General features: G+C 46.8%; 1 protein-coding gene across 1 annotated transcript in view; it reads right to left on the bottom strand.

The window, feature by feature from the left end:
- Window positions 1-24,287, bottom strand: part of LOC120948372 (uncharacterized) — a 95,684-nt gene that overhangs the window by 11,716 nt on the left and 59,681 nt on the right. The gene's annotated exons all lie outside the window — the stretch shown is intronic.

Genomic DNA, 24,287 nt, shown 5'->3' with positions numbered 1-24,287 from the left:
GCAGGCCGGAAAATCCCCTTTGCCGGGTAAGATGACGCCTTTTAGCGTCATCGGTGTCAAACAAGTCGAACGGCAGTCAATCCGCTTTTGCGCGTGTTTGACAACCGTGGCGCCGACAGGTATGAAATGGGTGGACTTTGCTCACACCCCTCCTCTGCCGATCGCACTATCTGATGGAGCAGGAGGGCAATTTTACGGGGTGCGAGTGAAATTTCCTAAATGCACGGGGCAAAGAGCAATGTGTTGCAGTGCCGCAGTGTGATGGGAATCATTTTTTAAAGCCAGCGTCGACAGGATGCCACGAAATCGAAGCTGATGGTGCAGAAAATCGGAGAGCTTTTAGGAATAGGGGGAAAAAAACACTCAATTTACTTTTCGAAGAGACAGTCATGACATACATTTGTAAACGTAAGCATAAAATCATGAACACGATTTAGTTGATAAGGATTTTTAAAATTTGCTTTTTAAAAATATCAGAACTTCCTGCGGAAAAAAGCTCATTTTTAGAGAGTAATTTAAACAAAATAGAAGGTTCAATCAAAAAGTCGTCTCTACAATTTGTTTTCCGCTTTGACGTTACCCGAAATTTAGTATAAACTTCTCAATTCAACCTCAAACCTCTCTCCAAAAAACCAAAAGCGCCTCCACTCTGGCAAAGGTCTCCAAATACAGGTGTGTACCTTCCAAACGCAGGCCATAATCCTTCGAGAGAGATTATTTCATTCTTTAACCCAATGGTAGCATTTTCCCCCATTTTCCATCAAGGCAAATCTTTCCTTACCGCTTGCCCGGGACAAGGATAAGATGGAAAAACGGACTAAGCCTTTCCGTTTAATGCGGGAAAACACACGGTGACCTCTCCGGCTGCACGGTGGAAAAATGGTGGCCGGGAAAAACACTCTTAAAAATCCGATATTCATCCCAGCTCACCTTTGCCCCTTTTTCTTGTGTGACCAGGTTTTGTCTAGGACTAGGCCCGTTGAGTGATTCTGTTGTTACGGGCGCACAGGGACAGGGATTGGCGCTCAAGATTCATCCTGTCCCCCCCGTCATTGTCCTGCCCAAAACCGCACAGTGCATGATCGCGGCTGTTTTGCGTGCGTGCGATGAACGAAAAAAAAATAACGCGAAACAAGAAAGGGATAAAGAGAGTAAAAGAGGGAACATTGGGAAAAAAAGGTGAAGCAAGACAACGCTGGGTTGTTTGTGCGAAACCAGAATCCGTGTACGTGTACCCCGGATCTCCCCGCCACGTAAGCCGAAGAAAATCCTCGATCCTAGACACACATACACCCGCAGACGATGTATTATAAATAAAGGATGAAAGATTTCCACTCATCCAACTTAAGAGGGTTCGAGTCTTTGGGTATTCGGATTAGCGTCGTCTCCTTTGGTCCCGCGCGGCAAGGTAACACATACGTGTTGTGGCACCCTGGCGGCACAGGACGACGGCGCTCGGTACGGAGGGTTGGGGTACTTGGCAACGTCTCGCCCGAGACGCTCTATCCACCGGCGAGGTGGATGAAAACTAAACCACCTACTTTGGCTTTTGTTAAAAGGATATCCGTCTATCCGTGCGTTGAACCTCGGCACCATGGGGTGGCGGGAGTTTGTGTGAAGAGTGTTGTGTTCGCGTCTGCATCCACCCCGTGCGATGGGTTCAAATTGAAAAGTAGAAGAAAAAGCACAATGTTTGCAGCTGCACTGATGAGCGTAATGTTTGATGATTAAAAACATTATACATAATGATTTCATTTTTAGTACTAAATACTTCCCGTTTAATGTATTAAACTTCCTTATAATGATGATTCAGAAAAGGTTTGTGAAAGAGGTTTATGAAAAATGTATGAAAAAAAACTACTGTTCAATGCTAATAGCAAGAAAATGTGACTCTATTAACTGCGACAATTTATAAGTTAATAAGCAATAAGTTAATAGACACTTCTTTTATTTTCCTAAGACATATGTTACCCTTTCTCTTAATTTTGTAACAAAATCATTCACTCTTATAGTATACAAGATCTTGCAAATGCATTACATCGCCACTAAAGTTGCCCAAAAAGTCCGCCAAAATTATCCTACGTCTTAACATTCAAAGGACTCTCAGACACGCTTTTCCTAAAAAAAAAACGTTGCAGCCGATCGTTTGCTGCTATGCACCAGAGTTTCTTTTTTTATTCTTCCTTCAGAACAACAGACCTTCACTCATCCGACCCGCCTCCTCAGGACATGCTGCCGGGTTGCTAAGACGCTGCTGCATGAAGGTGTTAACTCATCTTCGGCGTGGCAAAACTCGACATGAGCAGAGTGCAAAACCTTTCTGAAGCGGATTTGATAGTTTTTAGCGCGCACATACACACACACAGACCTCGAGTTTTCCTCCCGACGGAAGTGAGAAGCGGTCCCCGTTGTTCGGGCGCTTAAACGATGCCCGCTGACGATGAGCAGATCTGACATGGTGCTAAAAAGACGGATACGGCAAGACACGCTCTCACTAGTGCATCGAGTGCAAACGCTTCAAACGATGATGGCGGCGTTGTGGCGATGATGATGGGTAATCAACGGGTCCGGGAGTGGTGCCGGGAATGCGACTGAGGAGTGGCAAGTGTTATTATGATTAAATAGGAAGTTTTTCGCTACTTTGCCCCAAAAATCCTTGCCCCCACCGGTGTCTTGCACGGGTTTTGGGCAAATTTATTCCCATCGAATCGAGAAGCGAAGCTGTACGTGTGGGTGAGTGAGTGTGTGTGCGTCTCTGTACAAGTGAGTAAGAAGCGCTTGTGTGCTAAGTCCCTAGTTAAGAAGCATCAGGATTGCACACAACCTCAACCCGTCCTGCGCGCTTTGTATGCAGTTTTCCAAAAGCGAACGAAGAGAGCACAGAAGCGTTTTAATTTGCATAACACGCTTTTCGGAAAATAATTGTAACAGCATTATGTACAACGGGCAACGGGCACAGCAGCACAGAAGTTTGCATTTTTGTGGCAGAAACTGCACACACCAAAAAAGGGGGCAAATTAGGGGGGGAAAGTGGAAGGAAAATCGTAAAACCCTTCAGTTTCGCTTGACTTGTGGCGCAGTTTCCATTGCACTCCGCATTGCGCTTCCGTCCTGCTCGTGTGGCGGAATTAGGAGAAGCTTTAAGTAACACACAAACCAGTGCCTTTGAGTACCGAATATCTCCCCCTCTTCACACGCCATCAAAGGAAGGGTTTGAAAGTTAGTGAGTGGAAAATGCACAGTTACAATACATCGAATCTCCCGGAGCTATTGTTCCCTGTCTCGAGGTGCAAGATGTGCAAAGGCGTTTCTTAAAGTGGTCCAAGGAAATGGTTTCTGTGCACCTTGCACGGTACAAGGAATATGCATCGGCACAGGCCGCCAAGGAAAACCCACAAAGCGATAGCGAATGGAAAAAGGTCATTGCATTATTAAATGTTTCCGTTTTCCGTTCTTCACATACAGACACACTCAAAACGTCCCCATGAATCGCCACATGGGGAAGGTAAAAATTCATCATCCTTAAACTGCGTGGAACCAAGTCATTGGTGCGGATGTGGGTGTGTGAGAGAATATTTTAATTAACCCCTTTTTGTGAGAGATTAAAGTATTTACGAATGTGTAAGCACTGATACTGACCACCAGCTCCCTCACCGAGCAGACCCTTACCTTCTGGCGGGCGCTATCTCGGTTTCAGACACCCATATGCTCCTTCATCTCCTCCCGCTAGTTTCCAGTGTGAGAACTTTGCCAAGAGGCTTCCGTCGGCGGAACCTGTACGTAGGACGGGTCAACCTCCCCTCCCCGAAGCTCTTGTGCCGGTCAGTTCGGCCTTTTCAGCACAGTACTCTTGCTTCTAAATGATATGAAATATGAAGTGTAATCCTCTATGTTAACTCGATAATACCTCTTTAGCCATGTGGGGACGGTTTCCAGAGGGTTGCGCATCCTACTCTCTCTCTCCGTTTGAGCTCCGGTGTGTCTTTTGAATCCGATGACCATGCTCTGGTCTTGGTCATCTTTCCCATCCCACTGATGCAAGCAGAGGGTGGTCGTCGCACACAAAAATTTAAAACTATTAGCTCTAACCCCCGTGTGCTGACCTCGATAACTCAGCCCACCTTGCAGGCTCAGTGCAGAGCGGTGTGGTGTTCTCTCTCCCATCTCCGTTGTGCGGTGGTGTGATGCGTTATACCCCTCACAAGGTAACTTCACTGTGGATTGGAGCAGTGTCCTTGGGAAAATCACCGTTGGGCAAAAGTCGAAAGTTAGGGCCAGGTCGACGGCGGTACGGACAGCGAACAAAGCTTAAATCCCAGGCCACAACAAACTGGGATTCTGATTCTTGCTGATTGTCGACATGTGTTAGCTTAACCGTATGTGTGGGTGAGTGTGTGCCCTAGTACGGTTCTGGTGTTCCAATGTCTGTGCGGTGGTGTCGTTCGTTGGTCAACTCCAACAAACGGAAGATCTTGCACAACCGGGAACAGGGATGAGAACGACACAAACGTATGTCTCTGGGACCGAGATATCGTCAACCTCGGCTCTAACAGGTCTTGCTTGAGCGAAGTACAATGTCCAGCCGGAGGATTTAGATTGTAGGACCTGAGAGTTGGATAGTCCTTTTTTATTCGTATGGATATTTTTATTTAAATTAAGATGATTAATGTGTAGTTCGTTTCTTCGAGCGCAACAGAAATTCAATTCAAACTACCATTTTAATAAACATTTCAGATTGATCCCCACCAAGCCGTAACGGTTGCGTTAAGAATCTTGCAGAGGATTTCAATATATCCTTCCTTCTGGAAACAGTTTTCGTAACGTCTTATAGGGTCGCCCCCAAAAAGGGTTGACTTATCTGCTGAGCGTTTGCGATTGCCCCGGGTGGTTTACATTCCTTTCAGGATTTATCGGAATGTATGCTTAAGCGGGCACAGGTGTTCTTGCTTCAACTTAAAACAATCCTCCATCTTGGGGCGCAAGCTCGCCTATCTCGCCTTCAAAAACCCCCGAAACTGCTAAAGATACCGTCTTACCCTTCTTAATCCTTAGCGGAAGCCGGAAACCTCCGGTTGCGAAGGAGTTGAATTTGTCACTTTCGAGCTGGTGCTGGATGCTGGTGGACGGTGTAAGTTCCGCCGAATGTATGTCTGCTCTTCTTCTGTTTGTGTTGTTCCTCTCTGTCTACTTGCCGGTCATCTCGGCTGACGGTGTGAACCGTTTTAGGTGGACCAACATAATGCTACATAATCGTCTCCGGTTCGCCGGACAAAACAAACACCGCTCAGCACCACCGAAGCTGTCCCCCGCACCGCACCGAATGGAATCGAATGTCTTGGCGCACTCGTCTTGAGCCCCGTGATGTGTATGTACCACCTTAGACCTAGGACCATCTTGTACGTGTGTCGGGAGGTTTTTGTTTTCTTCTGTCCAAAATGTTGCACAAAACGGAAGGGGAGAAAAAGGACAGGACGAATAAGTGTGTGTGTGTTTGTGTGGATGGATGGCGCGAGGGGCACAAAACCTCGAAGCCTTAGAGGGATGCGGATTTGTGCGAACAAAATCCTTTTTCCATCAGTAGCTCGTATCGATTCGGAACCTTGGGCACAGTGACGGGAGATGGAGCAGTTTTCGGTGACGGTGGACACAAATCCTCGTTTGCAGCGTTGAAGCCGTGCCATCACGGGGTAGTGGAGTCTTACGGTAGGGTTACGAGTGTGCGAGTGTGTCTGTGGGTGCGAGAGATCGGGTCAAAGGCAAACAATGGTGCTTTTGGTACGCCCCGAGAAGCGTACCGATTAGATTTCGCAAAATAAACCAACTGAAACGGACTAATCCATTTCGGTGTATATATTCACGGTGGCGGAAATCTGTCAACTCGAAGCGGACTTGCCTGACATCCCTGACAAACACCGCAGACACCGGGAAGAGGGACTGGGAGTGTCGTATCAGAGTTTCGGTTTCGAGATTTGTCACCTCCAGATCCCCAGGACCGGCGCCCCACTTTGAACAACCACCCTTGCAAGGTGGAATGGATACAGATTGATACAAATCCTACAATGGCCTCGGGGGCAGAAGCGCTCGACGGAAAATCGGAAAGCATCGCCCGAAACGGGAGGATAACGAAAGCCACTTTGGAAGCGTCCTTTGCTAAAACCCCGCACGGTGGAAAGGAAGCGTTTGGGCCAAAGTTAGACGTTCGCATCCTTCCGGAACCTCACTGTTGACCTCACCCGGGGATCCATTCGGGGATCGAATCGGATGGATTGTGATCGGTTCGGTTGCGGGTTTTGGGACGCAAACGCGACGGGGAAGTTAATCTCATCACTCAATTGCCCGACCGCCAAGCGAACAGCCAAACAGGCCAGTGGGGCACAACAATAGTGGAACGGATTTCTCGTCCCATCCTCATCCGTATCGCTGCTTTCGCTCGGTTCCAGTCCAGTCCAGTCCGGGTCAGCTTGGAGCAAAGGAGAAAGAAGAACAAGAAGAAAAAAGGAACAGAATAGCGGCTTAGCCCGCTGGACACACACTAACTCAGGGCGGGTGTCGGTGTAGGTGCCAGATCGGATACAGCGCCGAATGGGATCCGCGTGCGAACGGATGCGGATTAACGATATCGGGGACAAACCGATTGGCATCGACGTCCAGCGATGGAGCAGCTTCCATTTGGTTTCTGTTCGGAGCTGTTTGAGTGTATCCACCCAGAGAGCTTTATCTATGTGGTCGTATTTAAGCCGTTTTTATAGTTATTTTATATCTTGTTGACATATCCATTTCAAATATTACTAGCAAATGAAGTTCCGTTTAGATATGAAATAGAAGAAATATTTAACAATTTTAATGTTAATTTAAATTATTTTCAAAACTAAACCAAGCTCTTCTAAAACTAACTGTCCCCGACAGTGATACTTTCACCACAACTTAAGGCTTCACACACATACACCAGTTCGCTAACTATCGCCGAGCGAGCACAGTTCATGAAAGTCAATTAAAATAATTCCAAAACAGCTGAGACAAGCGCCTGGCGTCGAGATAAAACTTTTCTCTAATCCTTTGGATCTTGATCCACCCCCTCCCAGCACCTCACAGCGAGCGAGGGAAAAAGGCTGGCTGGGAGGTCCGTCGCTCGGGCTGCGACTCTATCAAACCCGTTGCAGCAACATCCTTCCAGGCTTCATCGATGGTTTAATCCTTCGGGTAAATCCCTTTATAGAAAAGTAACCCAAACCAACCGACCGCATTTCGCCCGAGTTTGCGACGCCCGCTGTTTCTATCTTCCGCTATAACACACAGACAGCCACGCACACACACACACGCGCGCACGGGTATGGGAGTGAATCTAAACCGGATTTCTGTCCATCCCGTTGGTCCCTGTCGATGATACGGGATGGATGGATGAATAGATGGGCCATCGTGGTGGTGGATTAAACTTTGTCAAACGTGTAGCCTCTCCCATGACTGTGAGAGCCTTGGTGTATTAGAACTCCAAACGCGAACCCCTGGTCCTGGTTCCAACCACCCACTACCGACTACCGAAGGGGGCACATCCCGCAACTATTTACATTTGGATATTGCCAACTAATAAGGTGCTCACAAATCACTACCCAGCTCCCAACGGTTCGGTTTGGCGGCGGCTTTTTCAACGTTGCGTGTGCTCATTCACCGTGATCTGGGCGCAACATGTGTGAGAGAGGCCAGCTCCGTACCACAACGGAGCCGGTTCCATTCTGGGATGGGTAAAGCTCCCATCAGGAGTAGTGCCCGTCTCCGCATCGTAAGCTTGGAGCACTAGGAAGTACGGAAGAACGTCTTAAGATATCTGGCAGAGCAGCGGCCCGGGTGGCCCGGGAGAAAATCTCAACTAATTAGAATGGGATAAGCCGATGGCTCACGGTGCACGAGACGGGGTCGGACGGTTGGCGGAGGAGAGCACTTTGTCGTTGGTTAAGGGAGGAATTATTTCTTCCATTTAATGCTTCGCTCTTACGCGTTCCTCTCAAACATTGGAATGAGGTACGGTGGAGATCCTGTCGAGCTATACCCACAATAGGTGAGTGTAGGAGGTACCCAGTGAAAGGCGCGGTAGGTATTAAGTGCCACAAATACATATACCCGTACATATACATTCATACTGGTTCCAGTGTGCGATGAATAATGATAACAATAGTAAAACTACTAGTAAAGCCGGCACCCGATAACGGCGACGGCAAGGAGGACGACGACTTCACCGATTGGATGGATCAAGAAGCCTTGAGAATCCCTGCCCCACCCCATTTCCCCGTACACTACCGTTCCGAAGAGGATCTTATTAAGGCGCTCGGTTAAGGCGAACGGTAGTTCGCCTTCCCTTTCCATGCCGTACAGTGGCACAGCTGCGGCGAGCCCTTTGGCAAATCTGGCAAACGGAAAGGATTAAGCAATTTGTCGGTACCCGATGCCGGTATGTATGTGTGTGTGTGTAAGTGTGTGCGTACATGTGTGCGCACATTTCCGAACGCTTTTCGATTTTCAAGCATACTTGTGGCGTGGCGATAGCTTTCCTTTCCGTTTGATAAGAAATAAGGAAGCAGAAAATGGCACAAACGGCGACGGCGATGGGCACGATGCGGATGGGTTTTACGATATGTTTATCGTGCTGGTGCCGAACTGCTGCCCCGTAGTCCTTGCTCTTCCTTCTCTCGCTCCCCCCTCCAAAGCCTGCCACGTGGTCGTGCACCTGTGCCTTCAACGACTTCATTTGTAGCGGTAGCGGCACAGACACAACCGCTCGGATCGGGATGTTTAAGAAGATGTTTAAGAATATATTTATTTGATTAATAATACCTTTTAACTCTTTCCCTACCCCCAGCTCCCCAGCCACTTAGGCTCTCGGCTTTGGGGGTTGGGATTGCGAAAGGCTCGGTTCTCGAAACGGCTCTAAGAACGTGCGCACGACATACAGAGTGCGCACTCACTGCCAATGGATCTATAGCGGCAGCCTACCGAAAGCGGTTGATTTAGAGACACAGCGTGGAGGGTGGCAAGGCAGTGAGACAGCCAGGGCGGGCCGTCTCGAGCCCACGGACAGCCGAGATGAGTTAATGTCGACGACGAAGACGTTCCGGCGCATTCCGGGGTTCTTGAACGAGGTTCTCAAATCCTTTCGACGAGCGTCTCCACACACTCGGACTTGGGCGCTCGCTTTTGGCTATGCTGGTAGTGGTGGTTCTGGGTGCTGGCTCTTCTCACTTACACCCGTCGCAGCCCGTGGCTCTAATTTTGTGTGAACTATTTGAAGAGGGAGATTTAATCAGCTGGAAGAAGGTGGAGTGGGCTAGCTGGCTGACTGGGCGAGGCTTTCAGAGCGTGAGTGAGTGTGCCCGAGCGAGTGTTCTCGGGGAAATAGGGATTAGAGACTTCAGGAGCGATTTATGGAAAATTATAAGGAGCAGGAGGATAATAATGGCGGGCTCGCGCTACTGTCTCGAACGGACCTGCTTGTGGGAGGTTTGCGAAGATAGAATAATGTCTTGAGTAAAGCCAGAGCAGCAGTGATGGCAGCGGCAGTACACGCACTGCTTACCGTTCCGGTGAATCAATCGGAGACGGTAACAGCCCGAAGTACGGTTGATAGTAGGTATTGGTTGAGATTACAGTTCATGCCCCCAGTTCCCAGCCAAGCCACGGCTGACGAAACTTCTGACGTTTTCGTGGAAGTGGAGGAAGCTCGTGCAACAATAAAATAAATGATTCATTATAATTGCCCTCAAATCTTAACAAAAAATAAACGAGAGCAGCACCTTATCAAGAAAAGCCATCTACTCATCTCTATGGACTTGTGATTAGCCGCCCATTGCTCTTGTCTCGTTTTGGGAGGAGGTAAAAAAGGACATCACATCTTATCCCACCGTCACCGCTGTCCCTCAATAGCCGGTATTAAATGTATATCTTCGCTTTATCATGCTTCCTCAGGAATCGTTAATAAGCCTGGGCGCCCGCTCGTTTCAGCACCGTTTCCCCCTTCAATGCAGGGGAACTTTAAGTGGAACAAAACATAATCCGACTCGATTGATTTCGTCTGAGCTAATTCTGCGTTCCGCCTTTGCCACATAATTCCTCGTCCTGAAACTGCGCGGATCCAACAAGTCAACGTATTCAGGCGGTGAATGGCCGAATGGTTTTAGTCAGGAAGTCTGAAGACTTCTTCATTTTGGGGGAGGTTTTTTTTGCTACTGTTGCGGACTATCATCTATTGAAAGACTGTGCCTGAGTGTCACCCGGGACGGCCTTTTCCCGTGGCCTGGGTTGGGATAAGGATTAAATCCTTCATTAAAATTAATTCAAGATAAGAGTTAAGAAAAACAAAACCGCGCTCTCCTTTTCAGAAGCTGCCTCAAACCGTGGCAAGGTCTGCTGATGTGTAGTCTGATGGGTGAGGATTTTGTGTGGCCCAGTTTTTTCCTCCCTTGTGGGAAGTCCAAGCAGACTTTTGCAAAGTGTTTTGCTAAAGACATTCTTTATCTGCTGATTATCATTTTTGGGGATAAAAATGTTAACAAAAGCAGAAAGAAAGAGAAAAAAAAAACATCAATCATAGGGTTAAAATTAGATTTGTTAAGCATAGAAGGTTCCTCTCTCAATAATGAGGGGAGCGATTTAAGCTAAAGGGAGTTTAAATCTTGTGCTTTATTTGAGCTTCGTTCGGTAGAACTAATTAAACAATATTAAAATCATTCACATTTTAATATTTCCGGATGATTTTTCAAAAGAACTCAAGTGTGGTTAATTAAAAGATTAAAATGGAACATTTTAACAGTTTTACTTCATAATGCCGCAATTTTGATGTATTTATACTGCAGCTACTTTTATGTGTGTCACAATATAATTTTGATGCAACAGATGAAATTATTTAGATAAATATTTGAAAATTGATGCACGCTGACTTCTTAAACAAAATCTTAATGAAATATTTATTTAAAAATTTATTTATGTACCTAATTTTGCTAAATATATTCCAATTTTCAAAAGAAATAGAACAAAAACGGCTAGAAAAATCTGCTGTGTTTGAAACCCCGGAAAAACTAAGTCAAAACGACGAGTCGAAAAATGTCACCAAGCGCAAACAAATCCTCAAATCTGTTGTGGATTTTTCCAGTCAATTGATTTTTTCTTCTGTCTTCTTCTTCTGTTGCTTGCGCCAAAACCGTGCCACAGCACAGGGGAAAGTCATCACGGTAGTCTGTGCCGTGGATGATATCTTCAACCATCAAGGGTGACGACGAATCAAGCAACATCCCGAACGAGAGCCTCCGTGGGGATAAATCGTGGGAAAAGGAGAAGTATAATTCGCCGACGAGCGATGAACGATCGTCGCAAAATCTTCTCCCACGCACCGCACACCCCCCCCCCCCCCCCCCTTTCGCTAATAATGCCAATCGTGCGGATTATTGACAATATCGTTCATTTTATCATAATGATTATTGTTTCCTATTACTGTAAAAAGGGAGGAACCCTTGGAAGGAAAGAGCACAAAACAGAGAGTGGTCTTGTCGGTTGGGCCAACATTTTGTATGCGCGCAAAACTGTAAGCGCTTGCTTTGGATTGACTTAAAAAAATAACACCCTCACTGTCCTCACTTTCTTCACGTTTCCGGTACAAAAACGGCAAGGATCGATCGATGCTGCTGCAGTGGAAAGCTCGCTTCCTGCCGTCTCTCCAATGCGCTTTTGCGCTTAGTGCGATGGAAAGATGGCCGAGAAAACCCCAAGCCCGAGGGCGAGCGAGTTCATCATCGGCTCAGTCGCGTAATGCGTTCGCAACCCCGGGGGCACGCTAGCTCGGTGATACCCGCGTAAGTGGGTGGTGATTATGTTGGCTTTTCTTTCGCTCTGATCTTCTCCTGCGGTTCGTTTTACCCCCCGCCGCCGCCGGTACGATAGGATGCGATTTTATAATCGAAACAGTCAATCAAGGCACAGTTGGCAAGGGTGCGGAGGAGTTTGAGCGCGACCGATCATCAGCAACATTTCTCCCCCCCCCCTTTCCCCCCTTAGCTCCGGGATGTCCTCTGCACCACCATTGCTCTCATTTCACCTGCTCAGGCTGGGCTGCAACCATGCATATTAGTGGCATTACCATTTGCTGCTTATTGCCGCGTTCAATAATATAAATTTAATTCCATAATAAGCGGATAACTTGCTGCGTAACCGTGGCGTTCGTTGGCGTTTGCGTCATTTTGGGATACATTTTACTGGGGTTGCGGTGGTGACGTTTGGTGGCACTTTTTTATCCATCTCTCTTCCTCGCCCTGGGACTGTACCGCCAACACAAGCTTTTAATTTTTGCGTTCTGTGCGTTCTCCGTGCTGACAATTGATCAAATGCATCGTTTTGATGTAAGGTAAGGTGTGGTAAGGCTGGTCGGATAAACTGGCTTGCGGAGGCGGTCAGAGATTACTTGAGTTGCGCATTGATTGAATCGTGTCGGAAATGGCAAATGAGGCAAAACATAAATATTCTGATGTATCAAATACTGATTAAATAAACATTGAGCTAGCTTCACATCGAAATTCAGTATCATTTTTAACTTCGGTATCAAGTGGTTTTTTTTCATCAATTGACAAAAACACAACAAATTTAAAACTATTGTTGTGTACTCCATTCAACAGGAAAAAAGGACACAAACACACAACAGTTGTGTTGTGTAAAACAGGACACCTTGCATACGTTATAAATCCTTTCCATAATCCTTCGTGCGCTCGGTGCACGCGGAAACCTCTCGGCCTTATCGCTTCCCGCGAGTGGGTGAGGTATAATTACCATAACCCGATCAATTAGTTGCCATCGATGAATCAAACCATGAGCAAGCGGATGAGTGAAAAAGCGACTGAAAAGCAGACAGACTGCATCGCTCTGAGCTGAGCCCGTGCTGCAGTGCCCACCCTCCCCCCGTTTGCTAGCAGGTAGTGCGTACTAATGAGTTGCAGGGTGTCAATAATTGAATTGAAACGGAACGGGGCAACACTGGCAAAAAATACTCACCCACAATCGGTCACACAAAATAGAAAAAAAAAATGAAAGAATAAAAAACCAAAAATCCCCACCATAATTCGCGAAACCAATCATCATCCGCCCATCGGTTCGTGCGGGGAGATTAATCTTATAAGCTTTTTCACTCGATACTTCCCTCCGATTACGCAAGGGATTTGTGGCCAATTGATGAGCCCGAGTGGAATGAATGATGATGATGATGATGATGACGATTCGATTCTATAATTACGCAGGTGGCCGTTTGATGGGGATGAATGGGGATTTAAAAAAAAACAACAAATCCATGACCACCGCCACTGTGGAAGGGAGGATGCAGTTTAAAATAATTAAATATTTAGTTCTCGAACGATGTGTGGTAGGTGCAATTGAATTGGAATGTGTTTTACAGATGAAAAAGTGTGGTGTTCGCATTTTTGCTCAATGGTGGAGACGCCTAGCCTCTTACAAGTTTTAAGTAAAAATGGGGTTTTAAGTTAATTTAGATACTTTTTCAAGTCAAAATCAAATTGGACCTTAAGTCTTGCAAAAAAAAGTCATGTTTTGAAAAACATTTCTTGCATATTGAATGTTCATACGCAGTATAATATGTGCAATGAAATCTGCATCTAAATCTCACGTAATGTTCTTCGTGGATAGGTATTGGAATAACATATGGTAATGTCCAACCGATATTATGCCCAGCTAGTCTACTATGTTGCAGTTGGCATCAACCATCGCCTTCCCCCGCTCGCTTTACCAGTTAGCTAAAAGCGCCCGCCAGTATCCATACACACCGGGCTTGCACCCAAAGCAATGCTGCCTTACGGGGTTGTGTCTGCTTAAAAAATCAATAGCGTTAAGAGAACATGACACGAAACAGAAAGGGAAGGAAAGAAAGAACGAAAGGCCACGCGAAGAAGGAGATTATAAATTTTAATACCCACTGACCGGGGGGTTTGCCAACCCCCCCCCCCCCCCCAACCCCCAAGACCTCCTCCATTCGGACACCTTCTGCCATACAGCTAGCGGGACGGTCAAGATTTGAGCAGGAGACTAGCATTCTATTCAAGGTTTTTTGTTTTTGCTGCTGCCGCTCCTTGTAGTCCAACAATTGACCACCGAGGCCTCTTATTATCGATCCCAAAAACCGAAGAGCTCCTTAGCCCGAGCAGGAAAAGGGTTGCCACCGTCACACAGCCCCCGTTTCACGTTGAGCTGCCGCTAGGCAAATGGCTTAAGTTATGTTAGCTGCAGGTCGCGGCGCGTTGTAAATCAGATTCCCTTGCATGCATTTGCTCCATGGTTTTAGGGCGGGGGTGGTTTTTTTTCTCCTCTTCTCACAAGTAAAGTAGATGGCAAGGTGTCGAACGGGTGGAATGATCCGCTGTACCGCCGGCTTCAGGATAAGGTGGAAGCAAAGGAGGGGAAAGCACGAACCCGCTGTGTGTAATGTGATTAGGTGAAGTTTTGCAACTGAGCCTAAGACATCACCCTCCGCCTGTTCTGCTGTGGTTGGGTTCTGCTGTAAATCTGTTTAAACAAATAAGATTGCCAGCGCTTGGAACGGGTTGAGCCTGTTATCATGGCGGAGTGGGGCGTGCATAACAAAAATAAAACCCAAAAACACCGTTGAGCAACATGAGGCGAAAAACTTATTAAGAGTACAATTGTGGCGTGTATCTTTTTCTTGGTTTATTAATTTTTAATAGCACCTCACAAAGAGACACTTTCTCAATGATTCAATAAAGAAGGAGACATTCTGATAAGAATATCCGGATGCCGGAAGCAGTGCATCAATTTGAGCATTGGGAGTAGGTTCGAACGCTCATCGAATGGTATATGAGCTGCACTCAGCAATTCAGTGCAAAAGCATCACAATTGCATCAAAGAAGTACATGCTCACCCACTCCGATCTGTTTCTCGATATAGAGTGAGATGCCTTAAGTCTTACCAGTTGTCTCTGGAAAACTGGGCACAGAAGCACTAAGCACCGAGTGTCCGAGCCGATGATTGGATGATGGTTCCGTGCATCGAATCGTCGCTGCTCCAAACACAGGGCAAGGAATAAAAATGATCTTCTTATTGTCCGTATCGCCGAGACGTTCGATACTGCTGGCCGATAGCATAAGTCGCCCTGCGGGACACCGCTCTCCAGTCATTCGACGGTGGCGCCCAAGACGGGCGCCCGAGATAAGATTTATTCAAGATTCAATCAAGAGCGGCGATCCACCCTAGCGAAAACGTAAGGAAATTATCTGTCAGAGGTTTTGTGTCACCGCCGTCGGTGGACTATTCCCGGTCCCGGTCAACTTCTTGTTGGGTTTTGTGGTCGCAACGGGCAGGCAACGCTGCCGAGAGCTCGAGAAGTTTGTTGGAGGAGGGAAAGGAACCACATCGGGCAGAATCACGGTGGCTTGCGATTTGACAGGTGCGCCACATTTGCAAATACCACTTCGAGTGAAGGCGCTGGGAGGGCAAGGAGAATTTGCCCCGGAGAGGACGCTGCAGGAAAGTTCCAGCAACAGCCACAGTAGATGCTAAGTATGATATATATTCGTTTAATACTTTATAGGAAGGAAAAGATCTTTATAATTTCCTCTGCCGGCCGTTCCATTTGCCCCCCGGTTTGTGCTCTCTCCGCCCCAGACGCTTCTTTCCGATGCAAGCTTAAGCCTTCGAGCTGGAGGAACCTTGGGAAGGAGATGCTTGCGTTGGCGAAGACTCATCATACGAGCCCCACAGCGTGTTCCGTTCATCGACGCTCAGATCTTAAGACAGCAGCAGCGGCAATGCAGTCGTCTTCACCATCATCGTCGTACGTATAAACACGTCCGTCTGCGAAATAAAGCGAACCCAAATGAAGCAGAACCGGGGTCTACCGCCCTAAGCAGGTGATACGCTAGTCACAAGACACATAGCCGCAGACGAGCTGCCCTAGCCCTCCAGTGCAAGGTTTTGTCCTTACCGGCACAGTACATAGAGACGCACCGAATCGGGAACGTGTATCGAAGGATTTTCCGACAAATCCGTCCTCGATGCCTTAATCCTTTTAGGCGTACAGGGCAGACGACAACATCACTCCGTGTGCAGGTTTTGCCCGTATCCGATCGTCTCTGGACCCGGACTGCGTAAACCGACAACGGTTCTGCTGTGGCTTTTCAAAGACTGTCGAAGACTGGTCGGTGTCAGGTCGATGCATCATAGAGGAAGGATGTGTGTATTTGTGTGTGTGTGTGTGTGTGTATGCCAATCCGTTTCAAGCTTCTACTGTTCAAGTCTTCAGCTTCCAATGTCTTAAGACAACCCGGACGGTGGACGATTTCTTTCCCGGCCCAGTGTCTTCTTCCGTTTTCGGTTTTCTCAAACTCCCCACTCCCCAAACTAGATAGTCGAAACTTGAGCACAAAACTGTTTACGGCATTGTTTGCGAAAGTTTGTGAAATTAATTAACTCAACCCCGGGATCGGACGTTCTGGCCGTTTCATTGAACGGCCGGCGGCAGTATTAGCATTGCTTCAAAGCTTCTGAACGATTAGCTTCCAATTGTGTGTGTGTGTGTGTGTGTGTGTGTGTGTGTGTGTTGGTGTGCTGGTGTGACTGATCAGCTGTACACACGGTCAGCAGCGTGGTTTTTATTTCACTACAAAATGCCACTTGTTTGCAAAGAATGGGCGGAATATTGGTAGAAGTTTTTGGAGTGTAAATATTTATTAGCTATTATTATGCTGTACTCGGTATCGGCCAATAATGTCCGGGAAGGGAAGGAGCATGCTGGAATCAGGCTGGAATTGGATTTGTGTTGAGTTTGGTTGTTTGTTTATGAGCAAAAGTTTTCCTTTTTACCGCCGGGTTATGCTATAAGGCAGTTTATTTCAATGAAAAACAATAATTGAGCGATTTGTTTGTATTTCGATTGATTAGTTTGATGATAGTGAGATATTATCAATATAAACTTACTGTGTAGTAATATAAGTTGAAGGATGCACAGGACATTATTATTAAAAGATGGATGGATGGAACTATCTATTGTATTACTTGTGCATTCATTTACATCTATTATTAAAAGGATTTTAAATTATTGATGCATAATTACAGTTATATTTTTTGTGTCAACGGTTGTAGACAAGTTGTTTGCTAGCTAAGTTATAACTTTTCCTTTGAAAGTATATAGATAGAAAACTTAACTAGAAATCTTTTAGATCCCGTTTAGAGCTCTTGAGGCAAACAATTTAAATATAGAATATCAATATCAATGTTAAAAAAAAGGTATGAAAGTTTTTCTACCTTCATATATCCTCTGCATTAACATTTAAGTCATATAAAGCTTTGTAGTAAATAAATCCCAACAAAACCTATATAACTGACAAATACACTAATTCACAAACCACTCCAAAAGCAGTAATAAAACTGCAATTTACACCTTGTTACAGCCATCACTGACCAGTAAGCTCGAGCGTGATGCTATCATGCTTAGTATTACAACCACGTTCAGCTAAAGACAACGTGAACAATTATCATCGTGCAAAATTGCGCACCATCTTCTTCGCACGGACAGAAACCGGCTGGCACTAGCAACTGGTTGGATTAGCTCTAGCAAAACTCTCCTCGTCCGCAGCTTTATAGGTGGGCAGCCGATGCCAGTGCACAGTGGGCAACGGCCATACAAACGCCGGGATGAAAATCAATTCATCGTGCTATTGCAGTTTTTCTTCATTCAATACCATTGCTCTTACTATACAGGGCAGTCCTACACTAAAATCGTCAAGAGAGCAAAAAAAACCTTCATAAGTATCGCTCACAACATTACATTATTGTGTAGTCCTTAACAACATCAACAATTATTGTTACGAATTTAAACAAGGGCGGAATAAGTTCCTTACTAAAAACGATATTTTAAGTATTACGCGCTAAAAAAGCCGAGTTTTTCATGGTTAGTTTTGAAAAGAGCTGATTCCTATCTTACGATCTTTTTCAAACTGTTTTTCTCGGTTCAGCTTTGTTTATTATGCCTCTTTGTTTCAAATGCCCGTTTATGACTGGTAGTTCGATACTTGTGATGTATGGCTCATACAACAACACGTCAAAATCGCTCGTGCTATTTTCAAGAAAATGCTCAATAATTTTCAGGGTCGCGGATGGTCGCAGCTAATTTCAACGTCAAAACGTAGGAAAAATGTTGACCTTTCCTATTATGTACGACTCACGAGTGAAATCGAGTCGAATCATAAAAAAAATCACTCTCCAAAATGAAAATATTCAAAAATTCGGCAGTGACGTTTGGTTTTCAATCATAATTGAACTTTAAAAACAAGTTTTTGCAAAATATTCAGACATAACATCAAAGTATGACAAAAAACCTTTCCAATGACACATAAATTATCAAAATCTAACCATCATATACTAAAATATGATGGTTTATGTTCGGTCAAAAAATAGCTCAAATTTGGGACAAAAAACAAAGTTTACACTTTGATGGCCTATATCTCAGTAAGTTTAAGATAAAAACGTGAAATATTTTGGTTTCAACTAAGTTTAAGTATCTATTTTAAGAAAATGATTATGGTGTTAACCTGCGATGAAGTTGGTTTTTCGATTTTTATACAGGCGTTTGCCCAATGTGCAGTGGCAGTGATAGCATCGATATCCTCACACTTACGCATCGATACCCGCCATGAAGAAGACCGACGAAGTCAAGCGTACGGAATCCGTGCCTTCACGCCAACTACTGGAAGTCGAAACTCCATCCGGTCCGGTCGAAAGACTTGCGCCGCCGCTGCCGCGTCTGCTTTGCGGATATAGGGCCAGAACAATCAAGGGCACATCACAGACACTGGTTAGGTTTACTAGTTCCAGCCCCTCATCCCCCCCACTCCCACAACACGGCGTGGAGTGGAAGAGTGATAGAGTAAAAGAGAGAGAGAGAGCACAAATATCATATTTTCCTTAATCTCTAATCCTACTTTATCTTGTTATGGCAGAAACGTATTCCCTTTTTCGGTCCCGGGTGTTTCGTGCTCGGGCTCCAGGTTTACACGCCGGTACCGTCGACGTCGGCGTTGCCGACGGCGCAAAAACCATATTCATATTTACCCCCACGTTGCCTCCTGGTTGCCTCGTTGCCAACACCCGTCCACTTAAGGGGTGAGCGCGGTGAGTGCAATTTGCAGTGGTCGAGCGGTGCGAGTCAACTTTGTCACGTCCCGCGTCTTTTGCGAGGGCATGCGAGTGGGATGAGGGGTGAAGAAGGAAGCGCGGAGACACGTGAGGTGGCATTCCGCTGCAGCAAAGAGCACTGCTGCGTTGGCGACGCAGAAATGATCGGTCAATGACGGCGCCTTGGGTGAGTTGGTGGATTTATACGAGTTTCGAACCGGGCCGGTACATCGGTGAAAACGGGACGTAAAGTCGCCTCTAATCCTGCCTGTACTGTTTCGTTCGCACACTCACTCTCGCTCTCGCATACCACCTCCACACACTGGTGGCCTTTTCGGTGGGGTCTGGGGGAGTGTGGAGCGTGATTGTTGGATTTGCAGCTGCACCACCGGCCGTCAGCTCGGCGCTGCTCAAGATTGCATCGCGGGATGCTAATCCCTTACCGTGACGTTTGTTTATGGACCGGCCGGATTAATGCGCAACAACCTCCTCCAACCTCGGTATGGCGAGGCTACCGGAGACCGGATTGGATCCGCAGCCGTGTGTGTAATTAGCATTACCGAGTGTTCCCCGTGAGCACAAAACGTCTTTACTGTGCGCTCAACACACACACACACGGCAACCGATTAACCCTCAGCATCGTACCCCAGACAGACGTAGAGGTTGAATGTTCGCTTACGGCACTCACTTGATTAATCTCAGCTCACCGGAGAGCTACAGCGAGATCTCATCTCTCGCAGCGGGAGTGGCAGACAGAGAGAAAGAGACAGAGAGCGAGAAAGAGAGTGAGAGTGCCGGTGCTGCGCGGAAAAGAGTTAGAACTTTCGCGCGTTATGTACAACGGGCCCGCTCGGTGTACCACGCGCTCGTTCGCGAGTATACAAAACAAATCGGCAAAGGGCCGGTAATGTACACGTGCAGCACGCAGTACGGTTTGTTTGAATGTATGCTTGCTATACTCACTCGACAAAACTCACACACACACCGACATACCATTAGGCGGCATTTCGCTTCGACAAAAAAACCTCTCGGTGGCGGATCCGGCGCAAAGAAAAAAGCGCAACATCCGGCTCATATCCGCCACAGAAGAGCGAGAAGTGGTGCGGTTCTTGCCGCCCAGGCCTTCTACTATAAGGGTGGGCGGGCGACCGTAGGCACGCTCCGTTCGTCGGCGCGCCCAATCTCACTTTCGTTCGGTTGGCGCGCAAACTGGGCTAGGCGAAAGGGATTAACACATACTAAGAATTAGAGCATTAGCTGGTGAGTTTGCCGGGATTACGTTCGGCTCGGATTGTGCTAGCGAACGTACGGGTGCACCGGAAATGCGGAAGGTTTACGAAAGGCACACACACACTTGCTTCCTTTTGCAAAACAGGAAGTTGTTACGCGGATGTGAGTGACGTGAGTGTCGAAAAGAGATTAGGGTATTTGATTTTTCGAGGAAGCGGAATAGGAATAGTTCGAAGACATCGAATTGTTAGAATATGGAAGTGATTTTCTTGTTTTTTTTCTGCAATATTATCTGGAAATACTCAAGACGATCATTTATCCACTCCAACAAGTATTATGAAAGATTAATAAGTATACCGTTAAAAGCAAGCGATAATTAAAAGAGTTCTAATGTTCTAATCGTTGCTAAGAGCACAAATTAAGATAGAACATTTCCCAGACAGGAAGATTTGAAATCCTACCATTTAGATTTCTCGGAGCTGATCCGAGGCAAATGGCAATAACTTGGTTCCATAATCCTGATATTCTAATCGATGTGTCAAAGACAAAGTGAACCTACTTATTCATGATCCCTTTTCACATTCCCAGGCAAAGAAGTAAAAGGAAGAAGCTTTAATCCTTCTTTATAAACCTCGGCCAGCCTCAGAAGCACAAGGATAGTCTTAAGACTCTCCCCTGTGCCATTTTTGATAACAAAAATATCTTCACACATACCCACACACCCACACACACACAAACACATATATAAAGGCGGATCCGGGCTTTCCATTCGGATCAGTTTCCTTGCATAATCCTTTTGCAACCAAGAGCGCTCTCAGAAGGTGGAGGGGGGTTGGGACGCGTCGTCTCAGGATCTGGGTGACGTTTAATAGTTTTCTCAAGCATCAGCTCCTTCCGGTAGCTTTATCGTCTGTCGGCTGTGTTGGCCTTGCCCAGACCAAAGTAGATGGTGGTGGAGCATATAAAAAAAAAACAAACGCTCTCTCGTTCTCTCTTTCTCTGCAGTTGCTGAGGAAGCTCCTTGCTTACTTCCTCGCTGCGCTTTGGTTTTAAAGTCCAGCATTGGGAGAAGGAAGGTACTACTGGGAGGTTGGAAATCCATTTCTTCGACTTTTCTTAAATCCAAAATCTATAAATTCTATAGAATTTTCGACTTAATCCTATCGTACCCTTGCCTGCCATTCCCGCACCGTTTGGAAACCACTTCTGGAGCTCCGGGGCGAAGGCTCCGTCTTCAAGATCGTTTTCAAAAAATTTCCTCCCACACACACACAAACACACACTCCGTTGACGACCGCAAATGGTCCACTTCTTGTCCTCGACTTCCGGCCGTCCCGGAAGCGTCAGCTTCCCGTGCAACAATCGCTACCTGCTTGAGGATAGTCTTGTGCCCACCCACAGAAACCATGTTCACAGCTTCTTCAGGAGCTGCTGGTGTACTACCCATTCATTGGAGGCGAAAGCTTGCTACATAAGAAGAGCGTGCTATCACGTGGGGAGCTGATGGTGGTAGTGTTGAAAAATCTTTACCCTCTACTTATTCACCGTCGTATGAATGGCAAAAGGATAAGGATTACCCTGCCTGCTCGGGTCGTCCTGTCTACACCGGCGGCGTGTGAGTACGTCTACCAGGGCATGTGTACGAGAATCCATCCTTCCCACCATCAAGCGCTTGGCTGTGTTTGTGTGTGTAGCCTTTTGTACGATATATGGAAGAGATTTGTGAACGAGAGTTTGTCTGTGTATGTGTGTGTGCGCGTTAGTAGACAACCAGCGTCGGATGGGTCGGATAAAGCGAACGTAGAGGAAGGCGAGCGAGCGTATTCCGAAATCTTCTCCAACAGCTGTGAGCGCGCGCGTGTGTGCGGGATTTGCAGGGAGACGGCAGGGAGCGTCGGTACAGTATCAGTGTTAGGATAGAGATAAAGCTTCTTAAGGATTCTTGCTTCTTTTTTTTTTGCTTCCGTACCCGTCTACCGGTGGATGGATCTCGTTGGCCGGATGTCTTAAGACGGGTGGGTATTTCTTCTCTTATTTTTTGCAAAAAAAGGGATAAAACGAAAGCAAGTGAATCGGAGAGGAGCACCGAAAAAAGGGATTTAACTTCCCACCCAACCGGGGCTCCCTTTGGTTTGGATTTGTGCGGTGTTTGATATCTCGCTTCCCCGGGGAAGAGGATTTCGACCACATTTCGCTGACCTTGGGCAACTTGGGAAATCCATACGAAGATGGAGGATTTTTGAGAGGGCGTTTGTACGATTGCTTTACTGTGCTCGTTTCTTTCTTTTGCTGGAGAAACAAAGAGAAACAAAACCACATCTCCAGGCGGCCTGGAGGCCTGGGTAGAGGAATGACAGTTTAAAGAAAAGCACATTCCACAAGATGGGGTGTTACGCTGGTGTCGGGTCGGGTGTGTCGTAGCAGATAAACATAAACCGGAATAAATCACGTCTCGCAATCCATTCGCACTTCGTCTACGTGCGAAATGGATCGCTCCACTTGGCTCGTAGTTTTCGCTGCGGAATGGGACGGAACAGGGTTACAATGGGGACCGATTTTTCTTTACCACCGTTAGCAACCATCTTGCATAGGCGGAGCATTGCCTCGTGCCAAACGAACGGTAGCATTGCTTCCTAATTGGGTGACGATAAATCATAAATTATAAGTACACTACTCTATTACCGCTCGGTATCTCGGTACCCTTTCTTTGCCCTGCAGCCTAAATGGAACTTCTTGACAAGAAGTAAAGCAACGAAGAAATCGTTTCCCCCGCAGTGAATTTTTCCTGCTCCTGCATCTCTACAGCGCACCGATTGGGACGGTTGGCTGGAAAGCAAACCTTGAATCAAAACTTTACTACCGCGCAGATTAGTGGCGTATTTCTCGATTCGGGAACGGAATGATAATAATAATAATAATCCCTCGCACCCACGCGTGGTGGGTGGGAGGCAAACGGCAAACAACCCCCTACCCCGGCGCGAGCCACGAACAGACGAGCAATACGCACAACTTAATTTGTTTGTAATGGAAAGCCTCCCGCCCCCTGCACGGTGCGAAGGGCGAAAGAAAAACGAAGAAAGAGCGCAAAACCTTCCCTTTTCACATTCTCTCTGTCGCACTCTTTCTCTCTGCCTGCTTCCATCACTCATTTGAGCACGCTTATCCATGGCTCAAGGAGCGAGTTTTCCCCCCCTCTCTCCCTCCGCGGGGACGGGATGATCGAGGGCTGGAAAAATAAATTGTTATCGTTTACTATTAATTAAGTGGTACGGCTCAAACTAGAGGGGAGAGACAAGAACCCTTGTTAGAAACACACCATTCAACCGATTTGGGATAAAGAAGCAGCAGCAGCAGCAGCAGCAGCAGCAGCAGTGTTAGTGTTCATTTCCCCCTGCTCATCCTATCGGGGCGAGCACTCGATTCGTGTGGAATCGCGTGCAGCAGCGGGAACCGGCCCGAACGGGAAACCGTGTGCCGTATCGGATGATCCCTTTTTCTGCTTGCTGTCGCTTGCCGAATACCGTTTTCCTTCATTTACTCAGCGCGACCGCTCTCTAATCCTTCGCCCGGCTTAGAGCCGGGATTCGCCGGGTTTGGGTTTCGGCTCGTGATATTCAAGAGGGGCACTGCATGAGGCGGAAAGGTGACGTCGGCCTGTGTTTATCTATCACTTCGTTCAACGTCAACCATCCGTCAGAAACGCACACCCCATAAATCTCGCAACAGAATCGGAAATTCAGCGTTTTCGAGCGTCCACACACATACACACACACACACACCACCATCGTTTGCATCTACACACATACACGTGAAAGCGAGGCGCGAGTTTATCCTGTCGTGATGTGTAGGGGGGGGGGGGGGGGCCCGCACACCAACTATCAGTGGACGGGATA

The sequence above is a fragment of the Anopheles coluzzii genome, chromosome 2 (assembly GCF_943734685.1).
Source record: "Anopheles coluzzii chromosome 2, AcolN3, whole genome shotgun sequence".
NCBI lineage: Eukaryota > Metazoa > Arthropoda > Insecta > Diptera > Culicidae > Anopheles > Anopheles coluzzii.
Note: the sequence above shows the minus strand (reverse complement) of the source record. Positions and strands in the feature narration are given on the sequence as shown.